Source organism: Macaca nemestrina, chromosome 4 (assembly GCF_043159975.1).
Source record: "Macaca nemestrina isolate mMacNem1 chromosome 4, mMacNem.hap1, whole genome shotgun sequence".
Taxonomy (NCBI): domain Eukaryota; kingdom Metazoa; phylum Chordata; class Mammalia; order Primates; family Cercopithecidae; genus Macaca; species Macaca nemestrina.
In genome coordinates this window covers 35984818-36006952 of record NC_092128.1, presented here as the reverse complement: position 1 = coordinate 36006952, position 22135 = coordinate 35984818, and the positions used below count along the sequence as shown (strand labels likewise).

Genomic DNA, 22135 nt, shown 5'->3' with positions numbered 1-22135 from the left:
CAAGCATTCTTATACACAAATAACAGACAAACAGAGAACCAAATCATGAGTGAACTCCCATTCACAAATGCTTCAAAGAGAATAAAATACCTAGGAATCCAACTTACAAGGGATGTGAAGGACCTCTTCAAGGAGAACTGCCAACCACTGCTCAATGAAATAAAAGAGGACACAAACAAATGGAAGAACATACCATGCTCATGGATAGGAAAAATCAATATCGTGAAAATGACCATACTGCCCAAGGTAATTTATAGATTCAGTGCCATCCCCATTAAGCTACCAATGAGTTTCTTCACAGAATTGGAAAAAACTACTCTAAATTTCATATGGAGCCAAAAAAGAGCTCACATTGCCAAAGCAATCCTAAACCAAAAGACCAAACTTGGAGGCATCATGCCACCTGACTTCAAACTATACTACAAGGCTACGGTAACCAAAACAGCATGGTACTGGTACCAAAACAGAGATATAGACCAATGGAACAGAAGAGAGCCCTCAGAAATAATAGCACACATCTACAACCATCTGATCTTTGACAAACCTGACAAAAACAAGAAATGGAGAAGGATTCCCTATTTAATAAATCATGCTGGGAAAACTGGCTAGCCATAAATAGATAGCTGAAACTGGATCCCTTCATTACACCTTATACAAAAATTAATTCAAGATAGATTACAGACTTAAATGTTAGACCTAAAACCATAAAAACCCTAGAAGAAAACCTAGGCAATACCATTCAGGACATAGGCATGGGCAAGGACTTCATGTCTAAAACACCAAAAGCAACGGCAACAAAAGCCAAAATTGAAATATGGGATCTAATTAAACTAAAGAGCTTCTGCACAGCAAAAGAAACTACCATCAGAGTGAACAGGTAACCTACAGAATGGGAGAAAATTTTTGCAATCTATTCATCTGACAAAGGGCTAATATCCAGAACCTACAAAGAACTCAAACAAATTTACAAGAAAAAAACAAACAACCTCATCAAAAAGTGGGCAAAGGATATGAACAGACATTTCTCAAAAGAAGACATTCATATAGGCAACTGACACATGAAAAAATGCTCATCAGCACCGGCCATCAGAGAAATGCAAATCAAAACCACAATGAGATACCATCTCACACCAGTTAGAATGGCGATCATTAAAAAGTCAGGAAACAACAGGTGCTGCATAGGATGTGGAGAAATAGGAACGCTTTTAGACTGTTGGTGGGACTGTAAACTAGTTCAACCATTGTGGAAGACAATGTGGTGATTCCTCAAAGATCTAGAAGTAGAGATACCATTTGACCCAGCCATCCCATTACTGGGGATATACCCAAAGGATTATAAATCATGCTGCTATATAGACACATGCACACGTATGTTTATTTTGGCCCTATTCACAATAGCAAAGACTTGGAACCAACCGAAATGTCCATCAATGATAGACTGGATTAAGAAAATGTGGCACATATACACCATGGAATACTATGCAGCCATAACAGAGGATGAGTTCATGTCCTTTGTAGGGACATGGATGAAGCTGGAAACCATAATTCTCAGCAAACTATCGCAAGAACAGAAAACCAAATACTGCATGTTCTCACTCATAGGTGGGAACTGAACAACGAGAACACTTGGACACAGGAAGGGGAACATCACACACCAGGGCCTGTTGTGGGGTAGGGGGAGTGGGGAGGGATAGCATTAGGAGATATACCTAATATCAATGAGGAGTTAATGGGTTTAGCACACCAACATGGCACATGTATACATATGTAACAAACCTGCACATTGTGTACATGTACCCCAGAACATAAAGTATAATAACAAAACAAAAACAAAAACAAAAAAAATGAAAAGAATGAGAATTGAAGTGATTTATTCATTTTATTGAGCTCTAACACAGCAGTTGGCACTATCTATATGATTCTTCCCTTCAAGGATCTAATAGTCCTGTGTATGGTAATTTCCTTGCAGATTGTGTCCACCCAGTACCCCTCGATGTTCAGTTCAAGTTTTGTCTTTGGTTTTATAGATTTCAACTTTTAAAAAGCAGATAACATGAAGTTCTCTCTTTATAAGCATTCTCTTTTGCCACTCTCAAATTCCGCTCTTATTATTCAGATGTAGCTGTGGGTTTGCAAGTTAGGGTGCCCAAAAAGCAAAGGGGTTTGAGATGACTCAGAGAAACTGGGTCTTAAAATCTATTAGAAATGATGAGGCCAAAAGGTTCATGCTGACAGTTTGCATAATGAATAAGATTTCCTAGAGTTAGTAGTTTGACAAGCTGTAAAACATTCAAGAAATAACCATTGCAGGTCTTGCTGTCCCTGTCAAGATGACAAAATCATGCTTTTACTAGGATAAACTCTGTATGAATAATTTTGCTAGGTATATTTTATTCAAACATATTTTCTGTTTCCATCATCATAAGATTCCTTGACCTGGGCAATGTCTATTTCCAGCAACACACATACTTATAAATGACATTGCACTTCTGCTGCTGTACTTAGGAGTCTATAAGGTGTTCCAGCAAGGTGTACAAAGACAGAAAAAAATCTATAACAAGAGCATGTAAATACAATGAGAATCTGAGTTGCTGTAGGAATCATAGATACATGATTTCTCTCTATATATTCATATATGTATATATATATACACACACACAAACACATACAATTTACTCTCACAAAACAATGAAAGGTGCTTTTGTTGTGACCTTTAATATTCTATTCTAGAAAACAAAGATAGAAAAGTAAACCATGAAACTTCCATGTAAACTTGAATGGGAGAAGCAAAGGCACTGTCCTTTTATATTCTCAGCTTATTAGTGAAACAACCAAGGAAGTTTAAATAGTATTTAAACCTGTAACTGTGTTAGAAAGTAGGAAGAGTTATCATCCATGAGTCAGAAACATCAAAGAAAGCCTGGTGGATGGAACTGCTAAATCTGCTTGGTTATTCTGAGAAACAGCAGCATCAATGGTAACAAAATCAAGGGGACCTCCAGAAAGTCACCCACACTTCCTGAGGATTCAACACCATTTAAACCTTAATTAGCCACCATTCAACACTAATGCAGCCTGTATTCAACATAAATATTCAACCAAAGATCCAAGTTTAGTTACATCAAGCAGGAAGTTTCAGTGTTAGTTATACCAAGTGGAAAGTTAGTATGAGATAATGGCTGGATAAATAACTGAAAAAAAAAACAAAACAAAACTTATTTACCCTAATGAAATAAGACTGAGGAAAACATTACATTCATGTAGAAAATACATGTTTTGAGGGAGGAAAAAGTACCTATATAGAAGAAGCAGAAAGAAACTTTAGAAAAGATTTGTTTTGTGTTCTCAACATAAAATAAAACCAAACCTTCATAAACTTTAAAAAGCAGCAGATAAAAGAAGTGATGATAAGACAACACATTGATAAGAAAACATGAGGGGGTGAGAGGCAAGTAAAAACAGAAACCCTGCGCCCTGCAAGTGCGAAGCAAAACAGCCTCAAACATATACGTTGCAGAGGTGAAGCTGAATTATTTTCTTTTGGTTAGATGGCCATTACCATAATTACTATAGAAATGTTAAGACCTGAGTTAAGAGTAAATGTGGGCGGTCAGTGTTTTTAAAAAGATGCTGAATCCGGTTTGCCAGTATTTTATTGAGGATTTTTGCATCGATGTTCATCAGGGATATTGGTCTAAAATTATCTTTTTTTCTTGTGTCTCTGCCAGGCTTTGGTATCAGGATGATGTTGGCCTCATAAAATGAGTTAGGGAGGATTCCCTCTTTTTCTATTGATTGGAATAGTTTCAGAAGGAATGGTACCAACTCCTCCTTGTACCTCTGGTAGAATTCAGCTGTGAATCCATCTGGTCCTGGACTTTTTTTGGTTGGTAGGCTATTAATTATTGCCTCAATTTCAGAGCCTGCTATTGGTCTATTCAGGGATTCAACTTCTTCCTGGTTTAGTCTTGGAAGAGTGTAAGTGTCCAGGAAATTATCCATTTCTTCTAGATTTTCCAGTTTATTTGCGTAGAGGTGTTTATAGTATTCTCTGATGGTAGTTTGTATTTCTGTGGGGTCGGTGGTGATATCCCCTTTATCATTTTTAATTGCGTCGATTTGATTCTTCTCTCTTTTCTTCTTTATTAGTCTTGCTAGTGGTCTGTCAATTTTGTTGATCTTTTCAAAAAACCAACTCCTGGATTCATTGATTTTTTGGAGGGTTTTTTGTGTCTCTATCTCCTTCAGTTCTGCTCTGATCTTAGTTATTTCTTGCCTTCTGCTAGCTTTCGAATGTGTTTGCTCTTGCTTCTCTAGTTCTTTTAATTGCGATGTTAGAGTGTCAATTTTAGATCTCTCCTGCTTTCTCTTGTGGGCATTTAGTGCTATAAATTTCCCTCTACACACTGCTTTAAATGTGTCCCAGAGATTCTGGTATGTTGTATCTTTGTTCTCATTGGTTTCAAAGAACATCTTTATTTCTGCCTTCATTTCGTTATGTACCCAGTAGTCATTCAGGAGCAGGTTGTTCAGTTTCCATGTAGTTGAGCAGTTTTGATTGAGTTTCTTAGTCCTGAGTTCTAGTTTGATTGCACTGTGGTCTGAGAGACAGTTTGTTATAATTTCTGTTCTTTTACATTTGCTGAGGAGTGCTTTACTTCCAATTACGTGGTCAATTTTGGAGTAAGTACGATGTGGTGCTGAGAAGAATGTATATTCTGTTGATTTGTGGTGGAGAGTTCTATAGATGTCTATTAGGTCTGCTTGCTGCAGAGATGAGTTCAATTCCTGGATATCCTTGTTAACTTTCTGTCTTGTTGATCTGTCTAATGTTGACAGTGGAGTGTTGAAGTCTCCCATTATTACTGTATGGGAGTCTAAGTCTCTTTGTAAGTCTCTAAGGACTTGCTTTATGAATCTGGGTGCTCCTGTATTGGGTGCATATATATTTAGGATAGTTAGCTCTTCCTGTTGAATTGATCCCTTTACCATTATGTAATGGCCTTCTTTGTCTCTTTTGATCTTTGATGGTTTAAAGTCTGTTTTATCAGAGACTAGTATTGCAACCCCCGCTTTTTTTTTGTTCTCCATTTGCTTGGTAAATCTTCCTCCATCCCTTTATTTTGAGCCTATGTATGTCTCTGCGTGTGAGATGGGTCTCCTGAATACAGCAGACTGATGGGTCTTGACTCTTTATCCAATTTGCCAGTCTGTGTCTTTTAATTGGAGCATTTAGTCCATTTACATTTAAGGTTAAGATTGTTATGTGTGAACTTGATCCTGCCATTATTAACTGGTTATTTTGCTCATTAGTTGATGCAGTTTCTTCCTAGCCTAAATGGTCTTTACATTTTGGCATGTTTTTGCAATGGCTGGTACCGGTTGTTCCTTTCCATGTTTAGTGCTTTCCATGTTCCTTTCCATGTTCCTTTCCATGTTCCTTTCCATGTTTAGTGCTTCCTTCAGGGTCTCTTATAAGGCAGGCCTAGTGGTGACAAAATCTCTAAGCATTTGCTTATCCATAAAGGATTTTATTTCTCCTTCACTTATGAAACTTAGTTTGGCTGGATATGAAATTCTGGGTTGAAAATTCTTTTCTTTAAGAATGTTGAATATTGGCCCCCACTCTCTTCTGGCTTGGAGAGTTTCTGCCGAGAGATCTGCTGTTAGTCTGATGGGCTTCCCTTTGTGGGTAACCCGACCTTTCTCTCTGGCTGCCCTTAAGATTTTTTCCTTCATTTCAACTTTGGTGAATCTGGCAATTATGTGTCTTGGAGTTGCTCTTCTCGAGGAGTATCTTTGTGGCGTTCTCTGTATTTCCTGGATTTGAATGTTGGCCTGCCCTACTAGGTTGGGGAAGTTCTCCTGGATGATATCATGAAGAGTGTTTTCCAACTTGGTTCCATTTTCCCCCTCACTTTCAGGCACCCCAATCAGACGTAGATTTGGTCTTTTTACGTAATCCCATACTTCTTGCAGGCTTCGTTCATTTCTTTTTCTTCTTTTTTCTTTTGGTTTCTCTTCTCGCTTCATTTCATTCATTTGATCCTCAATCGCTGATACTCTTTCTTCCAGTTGATCGAGTCGGTTACTGAAGCTTGTGCATTTGTCACGTATTTCTCGTGTCATGGTTTTCATCTCTTTCATTTCGTTTATGACCTTCTCTGCATCAAAAAGCTTATCCACCATGATCAAGTGGGCTTCATCCCTGGGATGCAAGGCTGGTTCAACATTCGCAAATCAATAAACATAATCCAGCATATAAACAGAACCAAAGACAAGAACCACATGATTATCTCAATAGATGCAGAAAAGGCTTTTGACAAAATTCAACAGCCCTTCATGCTAAAAACGCTCAATAAATTCGGTATTGATGGAACGTACCTCAAAATCATAAGAGCTATTTATGACAAACCCACAGCCAATATCATACTGAATGGGCAAAAACTGGAAAAATTCCCTTTGAAAACTGGCACAAGACAGGGATGCCCTCTCTCACCACTCCTATTCAACATAGTGTTGGAAGTTCTGGCTAGGGCAATTAGGCAAGAGAAAGAAATCAAGGGTATTCAGTTAGGAAAAGAAGAAGTCAAATTGTCCCTGTTTGCAGATGACATGATTGTATATTTAGAAAACCCCATTGTCTCAGCCCAAAATCTCCTTAAGCTGATAAGCAACTTCAGCAAAGGCTCAGGATACAAAATTAATGTGCAAAAATCACAAGCATTCTTATACACCAGTAACAGACAAACAGAGAGCCAAATCAGGAATGAACTTCCATTCACAATTGCTTCAAAGAGAATGAAGTACCTAGGAATCCAACTTACAAGGGATGTAAAGGACCTCTTCAAGGAGAACTACAAACCACTGCTCAGTGAAATAAAAGAGGACACAAACAAATGGAAGAACATACCATGCTCATGGATAGGAAGAATCAATATCGTGAAAATGGCCATACTGCCCAAGGTAATTTATAGATTTAATGCCATCCCCATCAAGCTACCAATGAGTTTCTTCACAGAATTGGAAAAAACTGCTTTAAAGTTCATATGGAACCAAAAAAGAGCCCGCATCTCCAAGACAATCCTAAGTCAAAAGAACAAAGCTGGAGGCATCACGCTACCTGACTTCAAACTATACTACAAGGCTACAGTAACCAAAACAGCATGGTACTGGTACCAAAACAGAGATATAGACCAATGGAACAGAACAGAGTCCTCAGAAATAATACCACACATCTACAGCCATCTGATCTTTGACAAACCTGAGAGAAACAAGAAATGGGGAAAGGCTTCCCTATTTAATAAATGGTGCTGGGAAAATTGGCTAGCCATAAGTAGAAAGCTGAAACTGGATCCTTTCCTTACTCCTTATACGAAAATTAATTCAAGATGGATTAGAGACTTAAATGTTAGACCTAATACCATAAAAATCCTAGAGGAAAACCTAGGTAGTACCATTCAGGACATAGGCATGGGCAAAGACTTCATGTCTAAAACACCAAAAGCAATGGCAGCAAAAGCCAAAATTGACAAATGGGATCTCATTAAACTAAAGAGCTTCTGCACAGCAAAAGAAACTACCATCAGAGTGAACAGGCAACCTACAGAATGGGAAAAAATTTTTGCAATCTACTCGTCTGACAAAGGGCTAATATCCAGAACCTACAAAGAACTCAAACAAATTTACAAGAAAAAAACAAACAACCCCATCCAAAAGTGGGCAAAGGATATGAACAGACATTTCTCAAAAGAAGACATTCATACAGCCAACAGACACATGAAAAAATGCTTATCATCACTGGCCATCAGAGAAATGCAAATCAAAACCACAATGAGATACCATCTCACACCAGTTAGAATGGCGATCATTAAAAAGTCAGGAAACAACAGGTGCTGGAGAGGATGTGGAGAAATAGGAACACTTTTACACTGTTGGTGGGATTGTAAACTAGTTCAATCATTACGGAAAACAGTATGGCGATTCCTCAAGGATCTAGAACTAGATGTACCATATGACCCAGCCATCCCATTACTGGGTATATACCCAAAGGATTATAAATTATGCTGCTATAAAGACACATGCACACGTATGTTTATTGCAGCACTATTCACAATAGCAAAGACTTGGAATCAACCCAAATGTCCATCAGTGACAGACTGGATTAAGAAAATGTGGCACATATACACCATGGAATACTATGCAGCCATAAAAAAGGATGAGTTTGTGTCCTTTGTAGGGACATGGATGCAGCTGGAAACCATCATTCTTAGCAAACTATCACAAGAACAGAAAACCAAACACCGCATGTTCTCACTCATAGGTGGGAACTGAACAATGAGATCACTTGGACTCAGGAAGGGGAACATTACACACCGGGGCGTATCATGGGGAGGGGGGAGGGGGGAGGGATTGCATTGGGAGTTATACCTGATGTAAATGATGAGTTGATGGGTGCAGCACACCAACATGGCATAAGTATACATATGTAACAAACCTGCACGTTATGCACATGTACCCTACAACTTAAAGTATAATAATAATAAATAATTTTTTTTTTTAAAAAAAAGATGCAACATGTGTCCACTATCTCGACTGAGTAGCCAAACATACACTAAAGGAACAGAATTTCTTCTGAAGAAAACACATGAGAATACTAAGAAACCACATGTCTTATTAAAAAAAAAAAAAAAAAAAAAAAAAAAAAAAAAAGCTGTTCCGTGGGTGGTTGGCATTGAGCAATTTGTATTTAAAAAATTGCAATGATTGCAGTGAGCTGAGATCCGGCCACTGCACTCCAGCCTGGGCGACAGAGCGAGACTCCATCTCAAAAAAAAAAAAAAAAAAAAAAAAAAAAAAAAAAAAAAAAAAAAAAAAAAAAAAATTTCAATGAGGGCAACATTCTAGCCCAGAGTTTGGGTAATTTTTGGTGACAGTTGGTAGAAGCAAAAAATGTTATGAGAAACAATTTGTGCAGGTATGGGTGATTAATTCCAACTATGGTGTTAGGAAATGAAGATCATATTACTGCAAAGTGAGCTTCCTTCTAATTTATTATTTGCTTGCATGACAATAAGTAGAATCAGAAACATACAGAGAAATTTATACACAGAAAATTGTTCTTTAAACAACAGTCCTTTTATTTATTGGGACAAGCGTTACAATTGCAAGGATGAGAGTTAATTTCCATTCAGAAGCAATTCATCTCAGTTTCCATTAACCAGCTTAGAGTGTGGTTCAAACTGCAGTTAATTTTATTTATGTGAGGCTTCTGGCTTCTAGGTGTTGATTTAAGAGCAAAATGTTAAATAAGCCTCTCAACTTCCCCTGGTCATCCCAAAATTTAAGTGACAGGGGTGGAAGTGAAGGAGGGTTTGAGATAGGAATGAAAACTAAAGTCTCATATTCTTGATGATAAAATATATTCTGTGATGTATGGGAGGCAGGGAAAAACTAGCAACTCCATTTTTGCATTTCATTAAAAAAAAATCTATGGATTTCTCTTCTGTGTTTGAGGGTAAAGCAAGTGCTCAGAAATGAATTACTCTTCCTTCAGGTCACCTGAACCGTATGGTGACTTGTTTTCATTTGGAAATAAGATTTATACTTTAATCACAACAGTCAGGCTCTGGAAAACTGTACTGATATCATGCAGTTCTCAATGCAAGCTTGGGCAGAGTTCTGCCTTTGAGGGGAAACTTCTCCCAGTGAAGCCATTCTGTTGCTAAACCTTCTTGTATGAAGTTAAATTTATTTTTCACAACATTTTGTTTTGTAGCAAATCATACTGCAGAGAGGCTCTGGTTCAGCAGAAACTGAAAAAGATTCATTACCCAAGACATTCCTCTAAGCTTGCCTAACTTAGACAAGTTTCTTTCTGACTCTAGACTCTTGACTTCCCTTTTCGTAAAACATTTACTTTAGAAGACATGTAAATTCTCTTTCTGCTCCTTTGAGATGTAAATATTTTAGAAAGTCTCCTGCCAGTTTTACAAGCCAAGAGTGTCTTTCTCCAGGACCCCGAAGCTATCCTTTTGAAATGTAATCATCAAGAAAGTTAAAGCTTCTATCAACCCAGGCTCTAAGGAAAGGGTAGGAGTCTAACTTCAATGGGTGCCTATTAGCAAACACAGGTGGTCTTATTACAGAGAAAAACACACACTCAGGAATAACTCCATGTGCTCCACACACTGCATCAATCAGCCTCTTCTCTAACACCCTCCAGTAGTCTTCTGTTAGCTCACAGCAGTACTTAAAAATCTTCCCACCTTTTGTTTCAATGAAGTTGAGTTCAAACTCAGCCCTGGCATCTCTTACCTGTTGCAATAGCCTTGAATAAAGTCTTCCTTATCTGTTTAACTTTGGTGGAATTTTGCTTTGACACTTATGGACTGCATGTTTGTGCCCACACCACCCCAATCCCAAATTCATATGTTGAAACTTTAGCCTCCAATGGGACAGTATTAGAAGGTAGAATCTTTGGGAGGTAATTAGGTTTAGATGCAGTCATCATAGTGGAGTCGCCATGATCAAATTAGTGTTCTTATATGAAGGGAAAGAGACTAGAAAACACTCTCTGCCGTACCCCTCAACCCCAGTGCATACACCAAGGAAGGCCATGTGATAACAGGGAAGAGGGACCTCACAAGAACCTGACTTAGGCACCCAAATGCGAATGTCTGTGGTTTGGCATGAAAGCCTCTTATGGAACATTATAAATCCTACAGTTCTATAGTGCCTTATAGGATTAGGTGACTAGGAAGACATTTGGTAGAGGAGAAGGATAGGTTGGGGCGAGAGAAAAATCTATTTGGAGGTAGTGGTAGGTCTTCATCACTTCATATATTCAATCTTAATGAAGCTAGCACAATAAAACCATGAATTACATTTTATTATTCGTGTAACTATTTTGTTACACGTAGTTTGACAACTTCTGCTGTTAATAACACATTCTGTTTTGTTTTCTTTCAGGAAACTTACTAGCTGGGGTGAGGGAGAAATATTTGTGTCTCCCACATTCCACATCATACTGGTTGTTGGAGAGTGGTGGTATAAGCCAGGAGGAACTTCCTAGTCTCACCTTAATTGCTTCTGACTTAATATAGTGACATTAGGAGTGCTATTTTTTGGAAGCATCTTTGGACTTAGAGAAGATTGTACTTACTCATCTGGAGGCCTCCAGTGGCTGTCTAGTATGAATTGAACTTTTAAAAATTTATTAAAAACTAAAAGAGCTGTGGAAATGTTAGCTACATCATTAATTAAATTATTTCTCGAGAGTACTTTTTGTTGCTGTTTGTCTTACAAACCATTCCCATAGGACATAATTAAACCCAAGAGGTTGTTTGTGTGTGTGTTGTGGAGGCAGGCGGAGTTAGGAGAGGAGTGGAGTAGAGTTTGGAACAAAAAAAGTGGTAACATCGTAATCAACAGCTATTATTGGACTGCCCCACTATCCTAGAAATATTAATAGCACAATTTAGTAGCTGAAGCTCAATTTCACATATAACAGTAAATTACGTAATGCCTCTAAAGTTGTAAGTAAAGTGAAAGTGAAAGTTAGTCTTTCTTGATGATGAAATACTTTCAGAATTCTGGAAAGAATGAAGGAGGCTATAAGGTTGGGATTGGGGTCTGTGTGGTGAGAGATGGGAAACTCCTGGTTATGATGAAAGTAAGTTTTGATGTCTGAGTAAAAATAAAGCATTTTCTCTAACTCAATGGCAAAGCAGAACTAGATGCAAATTGATCTTTTCCAGAACTTATACATGTCAGAGTCTGCAACTGTTTTGAGGCATTTTAGGTAGAGCTCACTAGAGGCTTTCTTTGAAGATCTGGGTTGAAGCAGTTGCTTCAAGTTTTGGAGGCTCCCATCATATCAAGGTCCTAAATTATATTGTAGATTACTGCAATACTAGTCACTGCAACATTTCAGAGTCAAAAGTTTTTCATATATATTCACTGCTTGGGAAAAAGACCTGCTTCTGGAACCCACAGAAGTGGATATTTTCCTGATAGCCCCTTTTGTCTGATAAGTGAATATTAAAGGTTAAGGTTTAAAGTCATTCTTCATCTGGTCCCTCACAAACTACTTCTGAGTCAATTTTAAAAACAAAGGGCTTTGTTTTTAGGACAGAAATCTTTCTTTCTCTTTTTTTTTTTTTGAGACGGAGTCTTGCTCTGTCGTGGCCCAGGCTGGAGCGCAGTGGCCGGATCTCAGCTCACTGCAAGCTCCGCCTCCCGGGTTTACGCCATTCTCCTGCCTCAGCCTCCTGGGTAGCTGGGACTACAGGCGCCCGCCACCTCGCCCGGCTAGTTTTTTGTATTTTTTTTTAGTAGAGACGGGGTTTCACCGTGTTAGCCAGGATGGTCTCGATCTCTTGACCTCGTGATCCGCCCGTCTCGGCCTCCCGAAGTGCTGGGATTACAGGCTTGAGCCACCGCGCCCCGCCGGACAGAAATCTTTCTAGCACAGAAACTCCACCCCACTAGGGAGTCCAAGCTTAGTGAACAAGCATCTCCAGAGATAGGTGAAGGTAGGACACAGGAGCTGTCTTCTGCTCACTTGTAATAACAGGGATTTCCCCAATTTCTGAGTAGTTAACTCAATGTTTATGAGGTCCATACGAATTCTTCTGCATTGTTAACCCAAGTCAGTTATTAAACTCATATCTAACAAACATTTAAAAATTATGTTTTTAAACACTTTATTTATTGATAATACCTTATTTCTTTACAACACTTAATCCTTTTGAAATATTTTCACAAACATTATTTTAATCTAACTTGTTAGCTACCACCCACCCATTCGTTCTTGTATTTATTCTGTCAACAAATAGTTTTAAATAATTATTAAGTGCCAGACACAACCGCATGAGTTACATATTTGTGAATTTGTTTTTGGATCGAGGAAACTGAAGGTAATGGAGATTAAATTACTTGTTTAGGAGCACAAAGCTAGTAATTTTTAGATTCAGAGTTTGCACCCAGAAAGTAAGACAAATTTGGTACTCTTCTTGTTAAAAAAACTTTCAGATTTTGAAGAGGGGTTTACAAAATGATCCGCCTATCATTTGCCTGTGCAAATGACCAAGATGCAGTGCCTGTTGCTGCTAAGTTAAGTTTGAGCTTTGAAGTTTGTTGTTGTTGTTCTTGTTTCTTGAGAATTAAATCTTCCATGTAAGTGGGAAGGCTAGCTCAGGAACTAGAGAAATATTGTGATATATCTGTTTTTCATCATTTCTAGAATGGCAGGAAGTAGAATAAAAGAACTGTTAGGCTCTACATAATGTCAATTTATATCATCTAATGACATGTTTGTGGATCTAAAACTATATAATCATCACTTTTTGATTGATATATGTCTTGGAAGATTAGCATAAAATAAACTTTGTGCTGTTATTTAAGGACATTCTCTAAGAAGCTCACTCACCGTGTTCTAAAACAATTCCATTCTCTAACCATTTTTAAATATTTTTTGGAGACATAGTCTAACTCTGTTGCCCAAGCTGGAGTGCAGTGGTGCAATCTTAGCCAACTGCAACCTTTACCTCCCAGGTTCAAGCGATTCTCCCACCTCAACCTTCCAAGTAGCTGGGATTACAGGTGCTCACCACCATGCCTGGCTAATCTTTGTATTTTTAGTAGAGACGGGTTTACCATGTAGGGCAGGCTGGTCTCAAACTCCTTACCTCAGGTGATCCACCCGCCTCAGCCTCCCAAAGTGCTGGGATTACAAGTGTGAGCCACCGCACTTGGCCCCTTTTCCTATCTTTTATAACTTTATTGTCATTTAAAAAAAATTAGTGGCACAGGAAATTTAAATGATTTGGACAATGTCTATACACATGAACAGGCTTAGATTTAGATTCAGCCATAGCATTAGGCAATAGTGGTAGTGCTAATATTAGAAGTTACATTAATTCTGTATCTACTTGTTATTATTCTTTTAGAGAAGACAATCATGCTTCATAAATGTATAGTTGCAACCAGCTTTTATTGTAGTATTTATGTACCAAAGAACTGTTGCCATATACATGTCAGGATAAAGGAGGTTATGCTGTAGTAACACATTATTCATGAATTTCAGTGGTTAATACAATAAAACTTTATTACATAGTCAAAGAAGCACAGAAGAAGCCCTGCTTCACAGTTGTCAAGGGTCCTGGTTAAGGGAGGAACTGACATCTCAACATGAGATTCAGGGTTTGCTGCAGTATCAGAAAAAGGAGACTGGAGAATTGCACAGGGTTTTTTGTTTTTGTTTCTGTTTTTCCTGACCTCACTCTGGAAGTGACATGTTATTTTTACTCATGCTTTTGTGATACCTGTATCACTTGTATGGGATCTGAGAGTACAGAAGATGGAAAAGTGTATAAGCCAATTATCTGGATAAAAGAGAATGGAACTGACTACTCAATTCTCTATATAATCCCACTTAGATAAAGATTTGTGCTTATCAATTCATCTTTCTTTACCTTGTTGATACATAATTGAGAAATCATTTCATTACATACTTAAATATAATAATTCCACTAGCTCTGAGAACAAGGAAGACAGACTTGCCCTTGTAATTGATGCCCCCAGCATGAAATATTCTTTAACAGCCACATCTAATTTATGATTCATTAAAAGTCAATGATTTTAGTAATAATCTTTTCAGAATGACTGTAAAATGATTTGCTTTCAAATATTAAGTCTAAGACCTAATGGCGGTGTTTTGTCCTGATTAGTCAATTTCTTCAGTTAGTTTTTGCGGGGATTCTACATCCCTAAACTATTTTAGTCTTTTATAAAACTTTTCCTTAGATTTTACTTCAAGTTGGAAAATAGTTATACCTACCCAAATAAAGTTTTTTTTTTTTTTTTTTTTTTTTTTTTTTAGACAGAATCTCGCTCTGTCGCCCAGGCTGGAGTGCAGTGGCCAGATCTCAACTCACTGCAAGCTCCGCCTCCTGAGTTTACGCCATTCTCCTGCCTCAGCCTCCCCAGTAGCTGGGACTACAGGCGCCCGCCACCTCGACCGGCTAGTTTTTTGTATTTTTTAGTAGAGACGGGGTTTCGCCGTGTTAGCCAGGATGGTCTTGATCTCCTGACCTCATGATCCGCCCGTCTCGGTCTCCCAAAGTGCTAGGATTACAGGCTTGAGCCACAGCCAGAAGACAGTGTGACGATTCCTCAAGGCTCTAGAACCAGAAATACCATTTGACCCAGCAATCCCATTACTGGGTATATACCCAAAGGATTATAAATCACTCTACTACAAAGATACATGCACACATATGTTTATTGCACCACTATAGTTCACAATAGCAATGACTTGGAACCAACCAAAATGCCCATCAATGATAGACTGGATAAACAAAATGTGGCACATATACACCATGGAATACTATGCAGCCATAAAAAAGGATGAGTTCATGTTCTTTGCATGGACATGGATGAAGCTGGAAAACCATCATTCTCAGCAAACTAACACAGGAACAGAAAACCAACACAGCATGTTCTCACTTACAAGTGGGAGTTGAATAATGAGATCACCTGGACAGAAAGGGAAACATCGCACACTGGGGTGCGTTGAGGGGTCAGGGGGCTAGGAGAGGCATAGCATTAGGAGAAATACCTAAAGTAGGTGATGGATTGATGGGTGCAGCAAACCACCATGGCCCATGTATACCTATGTAACAAACCTGCATGTTCTGTACATATATCCCAGAACTTAAAGTATAATTAGAAAAATAAAAAATAAAAAGAAACAAACTGTTGACACACACACAAGGTTTAAATGTGTGTGTATGTTGCTTCTTTTGCTCAACACTGTGTATGTGTAATTCATATTGCTGTAACTGTAATTCATTCACTTATTGCTGTTCTATTATATAAATATACCAGAATTTAATTATCTGTTCTACTTTTGATAGGCTGTTGGGTATTTTCCAGTTTGGGACAAAAAAAAAAAAAATAGATTCCTTTCTGTGCTAAGAATTAAGTACTCAGAATTCATTAGCATCTTGAAAAGTAGAAAATGTATTGTTAACTGAAAAAAGTCACCCACCTTTTATAAGCAGAAGAAAGGAAGAAACTATCAATTATTCACATAATGGTTGATACAAAGACAATGAAATGTGTTTTTCAATAGTTTTTCTCTCACAAAGAATATAATCCATCTGTGTCTCCGAATTAATAAAACAAGGGTAATCATGTTGTCCTCTATTCTAGAGCATTGGACCAAGATTAGCAAGGTAACATTGGTAAGTTGCTTTGAGAATCTCAGATGAAGGGCATCAAGTTAGCTAAATAGTGATTACAATATACTCACACACATGCAATGTATACACACATATACTTATGTGTGCATATGTTTATAATGAGTTTTACATGTCCCTGTGTTATCTGGAAATGGGTTTCTCAACATCAACACTATTGACATTTTGGTCTAGACAATTCTTTGTTGTGGTTATTGTCCTGTGAACTGAAGGATGTTTAGCAGCATCCTTGGTCTCTACCCACTAGATGCTAGTGGCGACCCTTCCTCCAGCTGTGACAATAAAAAATATCTTTAGACATTGCCAAATATCCCCTAGAGAGAAAAGTTATCCCTATCTAGAATCACTGATTTAGAGGCAAAGACAGCAAGCACCAATTTGAGGAAGTAAAAATATAAGAAAGAAAATTCATTGATTAAGCTAAAAGAAAGCCTTTAAACTGAAAAGAGAAAAAATGATGATTTTTTAAAAGTGATAGTTTATCCTCATTAACTGTGTGACCCTAGACAAATGATTTTCACCTCCCAGAGCCTCAATTTCTCATGGGCAGGGTGAAGACAATTAGTTTTAGTACATGTGTTTCATGCAAAGGTGAAATGAGATAATATATATAAAGCACTTTGCAAGTCATTCAGTCCATAATAAGTACCCAATAAAATGGTAGCTCTAAAAGAAAACGAGAAAAGAGACACATCTCCTTTTGTTCTTTCCATTTGTCTACAACTTGGAGAATATTTGTATGAAGCCCCCAAGTCACCTTCAGACTCAGGAGATAGCACTGTGCATGTGTTAATATGTATAGAAATGAAATATGGGAATCACATCTGAGTCCATATGAATGCATTCCTTCCAAACCAATAATTTAGTGAACTTCTCATTTGCTTGTAATGCCTATAGTACTAAAAGACCGTATTTTAAAACTATAGATATGGGCTTTTCTTTTTCCTTTTTTGAGACCTGTACTCAAGCTATGGTAACCAAGGATTTCAAAACAACACTGACAATAGTTGATGTGGTTTCATTGTGTCCCTACCCAAATCTTACATTGAATTGTAATCCCCATAATCCCCACATGTCTAGGGAGATACCTGATGGGAGGTGATTGGATCATGAGGGTGGTTTTCCCCATGCTGTTCTTGTGATAGTGAGTGAGTTCTCATGAGATCTAATGGTTTATTAGGGTCTCTCCGCGCTTTTCTCTTCACTCCTCTCTCTCCTGCAGCCATGTGAAGAAGGTCCTTGCTTCCCCTTCACCTTTTGCTATGATTGTAAGTTTCCTGAGGCCTCCCCAGCCATGTGGAACTGTGAGTCAATTAAAGCTCTCTCTTTTATAAAATGAAAAAAATTGATAGTTTAAGGGAGACACTTCTTTTAGACCTTGATAGGCTGACTCAAAAATTTATAATAGAGTATAAAAAAAACAAGAATTACAGATAATTTTGAACAAAATCAGAAATTTTTCTCTTTTGATTAGTTGTTATATTAACACTATAATATCGGTATAGAAATAGACAAATAAAACAATGAAATATGATAGAGAACCTAGAGATCCAAATACAAGAAACCCCTAAAATTTGTGAAATCCGGGGCAAGTGTGCAAAAGTATGTGGTGGTGCAGGAAAAGCAGGTCTCTGACTACCACTCTTGAGACTTCATCCACCCTTGTTATCTTCTTATTCCCCAGTGTTTCATGCACACATATGTGTGGACACCAGAGCTCTAGCCTATATAGCTAAGTTTTCACACACACACACACACACACACACACACACACACACACACACTCCAAAACAGCCTCCACTTGACCAACCCTCATGCTTAGAAGTATGCCTATTAGTGACATTGTCTTCCCTCCTTGGTGGAAACAGATTGTGCAGGTCCTATAAGTAAGCTCAGAGTTATTTGGGTAGGAAATTCTAACATCTGGGGTATCATCAGGTAGGTTTAAAATTGAGGCATGGATTCTGAATGGAAATGTCCCTAGTCTTGCAGTCTCTTTTCACCATACGAAGGGATATGGCAGGAGGAAGGGCTGATTAGAGCCTTTGAAGTATGCATCCTAAGCCAGAGGTTCCTCTTCTGGAACCTATGGGTGGAATTGTACAAAATATATGAAGACCCTTTTCTATGACAGAGTCTTTCAAATCAGTGGGGGAAAACCAGAGCATTCAACAAACAGTATTGGTATAATTGATTGTCCGTAAAGAAAAAATAAAATTATACCTTTTTCTGACAGCAGCACAAAATACATTCAAGCTATATTGAATATTAAAATATTAAAAGCAAAGGTGAAAAGCTTTTTTGAAAAAATATAAGATAATAACTGATCTCAGGAAGCATAACATGTTAGACTATAGGAGAAAATCAGATATGTCACAAAGACTATCACCACAGATTCATAATTGACATCCTGTGGAGAAATTTATAAGAAGAATCTATTATTTTGCATGCACTAGGTTATAGTTTAGAACTTAATTCAAAGAGTTTTAAATTTGTTTCAATGAACAATGTGTTCTGTGAAGGGGCTATGTCTGCAAAATAACCCCCAAATACCAAGGAGCTAAGAAACCAAAGAACAAGGAAGACAAATCCAGTTTGTTGGCAAAGGGTATTTTACTGGGGGAGAACTTGCAGACAGAAGTGTGGTCTTGGGTGACAGCAAGACAGGTAGACTTTGGCATTGTTAATCCCCAGACTCAGGGCTTACATATCATAGAGAAAGGATATATGTGGTATAAAGACAATTAAAGGCAACCTTCCAGGACAGGCAAGAACACTATGTGGAATGTAGCCTATAAGTTGTGCAATAACATCAAAGTTGACATGTTCTTACACTAGGTACAGCAAATAAAGTAAGAACCAGGAGGCATTCATGGGACTAGGGCTACACAAAAATCTACAAGGCAGAGAGCATCCAAAATGGAGTCACTGTTGTCACCACAAATGCAACTGTTGTAGCTACGTGGTATTGTTTGGATATTTGTCCCCTCCACATCTCATGCTGAAATTTGATTTCCGTGTTCATGATGGGGTCTGGTAAGAGGTGTGTGGGTCATAGGAGCAAATCCCTCATGAATGGCTTAGTGTCATCCTAGCATCAGTGAATTTCTCACTCTCAGTTGCCATGAGATCTGGCTGCTGGAAAAAAGCCTGGTGCCTCCTCTTCTTTCTTTCATTCTCTCTTGCCATGTGAAAGCAGCTCCTCTCTGCCTTCTGCCATGATTAAAAGTTTCCTGAGGCCCTCACCAGAAGGAGATGCTGGTGCCATGCTTCCTGTACAACCTGCAGAAATGCAAGCCAAATGAACCTCTTTTCTTGGTAAATTACCTAGTCCCAGGTATCCCTTTATAGCAATGCAAATGTGTGAAGACATTACCCTACTGAGGCAGGATTGACTGCCCCCACCTCCCAAAATTTGGTTCAGATGTTAGTCTCATGCACCAAAAATGTATGTAAAGTTTTATTACTCACTTATTAAAGCTTTCTGAAGAGAGCATGTCAGGAACATAAGTGGGTTTGAAAGCCTAAAACCCCAGTCTAATCATGAGAAAAACATCAGACAAAAACCAATGGAGCGACGTTCTACAAAATATCTGATAAACACTCCTAAAAATTGTTAACGTAATCAGAAACCAGAAAACTCTGAGAAGCTGTCAACCTAGAGGAGCCTAAGAAGACAGGACAACTAATTATAATGTGGTCTTCTGGATGAGATCCTGGGACAGACATAAGACATTAGGGAAAACTAAGAAAATATGACTGAAGAATGGACTGGAGTTAATAATGTACTAATTTATTTCATAAACTGTAACAAATGACTATACTAATATATTAACGATAAAGAAAATTATGTGGAAAATGTGTGGGAACTCTGGGCCGGGCATGGTGGCTCACACCTCTAATTCCAGGATTTGGGAGGCCAAGATGGGCAGAACATTTGAGATCAGGAGTTCAAGACCAGCCTGACCACCATGGTAAAACCCTGTCTCTACTAAAAATACAACAACAACAACAACAAATAGCCGGATGTGGTGGTGCATGCCTGTAGTCCCAGCTACTCGGGAGACTGAGGCAGGAGAATGGCTTGAACCTGGGAGGCTGAGGTTGCAGTGAGCTGAGATTGTGACACTGCATTCCAGCCTGGGTGACAGAGTAAGACTCTGTCTCAAAAAGAAAAAAAGAAGAAGGAAAGAAATATGTGGGAACTGTGTACTATCTTTGCAATTTAGATTTTTGCAAAATCTAAAACTGTTCTAAAAAATAAAGTTTATTTTAAAAACTTTAACTTTATTAAAACTTTATTTTAGAAAACTAGGACCAATGGGTCCAAGAAAGAGGATGCAATTCACTCACAAGGATTATTCTTATAAGGAAATTTGGCGTGTGAGAAATGTAGTTTTACAAACCAATGAGAAAATACTAAATTTCTCAAATAATATTACTGAGGGAATAGATTTATTCATACTAATAAAGTAAAAATATATTCCTATTGTCAGTATCTACAAAAATATATTTTAAATTGGTTAAAAACAAATGTGAAAAGCAAAAATTAAACATTTTAAAAGAGATCACAGAGAAAAATTACAATAGTGGAATAGGGAAAACTTTTCTTAAATAAGACACACATAGAATAAAACTTAAAGAAATGGGTTAATTTGATGAAATTAATAAGAATTTAAAGTTATTTAAATGAAGGTATAAAGCTAAAACCTTCAATTTGATAAAAAAACAAATAAACAAATGCAAAAGACAGTAATTCACCAGAAAGAAATATATGCAACTCAGACAAGTGACAAAGGACTACAAATAAGAATGCATAAAGAAATTCTTCAGAGTAGTAAGTAGAAGCCAAACAACTCAATAGAAAAATAAATGGGAAAAATATATGAACAGGCAATTTATGGAAAAAGAAATAAAAAAATTCATTCTTATTAATCATCAGGAAAATGCAAACTTAAATCATGAAGTGATAATTATCCATCCATCAAGTTGCCCCAGATTATAAGAAAAGAATATCAACTGTTGCAAAAGAATGAAGGTATATAGAAGTTATCAGGAATTTTTGTGGGAATGGAAATTGCCATAACTACTTTAGAGGGCTACTTGGCCATGTATAGTAAAGTTGTACACATAACACTAGATATCTGCTGTACAGAAATTCTCACACAGGTGCACAAAAAATCACAAATAAGACTTTTCATGGTAGTATCATTTGCAATAAGGAACCACTGGAAATGATTTCAATGTCTATTAGTCAGTTCTAAGGTTTTGAAAGCATCCCCCAAAAAGCATGTGTTGGGAATTTAATCCCCTAAGCAATGGTGTCGGGTGGTGGGGTCTAATTAGAGGTGATTGGGCCACGACAGCTCTGCCCTCGTGAATGGCTTACTGCTATTTTTGTGGGAGTGAGTTTCTTATAAAAAGGTGAGTGTGTCTCCGCTTTTGTTCTCTCTCTCACCCTCTTGTCTTCTGCTATGAGATGATTCAGGAAGAAGACCCTCCCTAGATGCCAGGCCCTCAATCTTGGACTTCCCAGACCTCTGAACTACGAACTAATAAGTTTCTGTTATAAGTTACCAATCTTAGGTATTCTGTTATAGCAGCATAAAATTAAGTAATAAATTACCCAATTTCATGTACTCTGTTATAGCAGCACAGAATGGACTAAAACAGTGGGGTAAATGCAAATACTGCATGGCATACTCTTAGAAAGACATTTTCTACATTTTTTATATATGAATGAAAAACATGTATTTTTCATGATGTATCTTGAATATATAATGTTAAGAGAAATATACAAGTTGGAACAAGTGTATGAACATAAACAAATGACAAATCAATTTCAAATTATTTTTATCTAGTCATGAAAA

General features: G+C 37.6%; 1 long non-coding RNA gene across 1 annotated transcript in view; it reads left to right on the top strand.

Moving 5' to 3' along the window:
* LOC105475110 (uncharacterized) overlaps positions 1-22135 on the top strand; it is a 316642-nt gene that overhangs the window by 164153 nt on the left and 130354 nt on the right. The window lies entirely within an intron of this gene.